Source organism: Rhagoletis pomonella, unplaced genomic scaffold (genome assembly GCF_013731165.1).
Source record: "Rhagoletis pomonella isolate Grant_MI unplaced genomic scaffold, Rhpom_1.0 Rhpom_scaffold_00009, whole genome shotgun sequence".
Lineage (NCBI taxonomy): Eukaryota > Metazoa > Arthropoda > Insecta > Diptera > Tephritidae > Rhagoletis > Rhagoletis pomonella.
Genome location: NW_023458563.1, coordinates 10408916 through 10410100, shown reverse-complemented (window position 1 = coordinate 10410100; position 1185 = coordinate 10408916). Strand labels below are relative to the sequence as shown.

The 1185-nt window shown below is 38.6% G+C and overlaps 1 pseudogene; it reads right to left on the bottom strand.

Moving 5' to 3' along the window:
• Positions 1–350: 350 nt before the first annotated feature.
• Positions 351–926, bottom strand: LOC118745878 (annotated as a pseudogene).
• Between the last annotated feature and the right edge of the window lie 259 nt (positions 927–1185).

Sequence of the window (1185 nt, the reverse complement as noted above, 5' to 3'; positions counted from 1 at the left end):
AATGATTTTTGCGTTTTCAGGTCTAACATCAATTGGTCTCCTAAGAATTCGGAATGGAGCCGCACATATCCCGAAAACGTTTTCGACAACTCTGCTTGCTCGTGATAGTCGGTAATTGAAAATTTCATGAGACATGATTTGTTGACGATAACAATATGGTTTTAGCAAATAAGTTTTTAGGGGAAACGCGTCGTCGGCAACAATGACGAATGGTGTCGGATTTTCTTCGTTTGGCAATGGCCTTGGTGGCGGAATATTTAATGTATTTTCTGCAAGGGCAGTTGAGAGCGGACACCTGATAATATTTTAAATATAGAAATGTTTAAGAGTTATTTATTTAAAGTAATATTTTACCGCGCAAAAACGCCACCATCTGATTCGCGTCCGTACGCTCCAACTTCAACAAATAAGAACTTATATTCCGCAAGGCATCCACCAAGGCCATTAGAAGAATACTATTGTGCTTTTTATAGTTGAAGTACTCGGATCCACAATTAGCAGGCGCTTGAATCATGACGTGTTTTCCATTCAAAGCGCCGCAGCAATTCGGGAAGTTCCAGCGCTCATCGAATTTTTTTGCAATTTCGATCCACTCTTCAGGAGTATTTGGAACCTTTAATTAAATATTAACGATTTACTTCCTAGGTCTTAAAAACAGAGTTGGGTAGTTGCATACAAACCTTCAAATACTCATTTTTTAAAATATTATAAAGAGCTTGGCATGTCTCATGTATAATATGACATATTGTTGTTTTACCTATGAGAAAAAGAGCCATCAAACTCGAAAAGCTATCACCAGACGCTAAATAACGCAAGGTTACGGCCAATCTCTCTCCAACGGAAATAGCGTCTCGAAAAGAGGTGTCTTGCTTCTGAATATGTGGAGTCAGACGCTTCACTAGAAAATCGAAATCATCTACATCCATTCGCACAAAATTTTTGAACCAATTTGTATCCTGCTGCCGCAGCTTTTCGTGCAATGTGGAATAAAATCCGCTGGAGGATCTGCTTCTCAATCCTGGCCTTACCCACCATTTCTTTGATTTCCTTTTCTTCCTCCAAACCTGAAGAGTTGTTAGCTACTGCCAAAGCAACTTAGCTACTGCCAAAGCAATTCGGTTTTTCTTTTTCATTTCTTGTTAATTAATAAATAAATTGGTGGAAAATATTTGTTTTTTGCGCTCG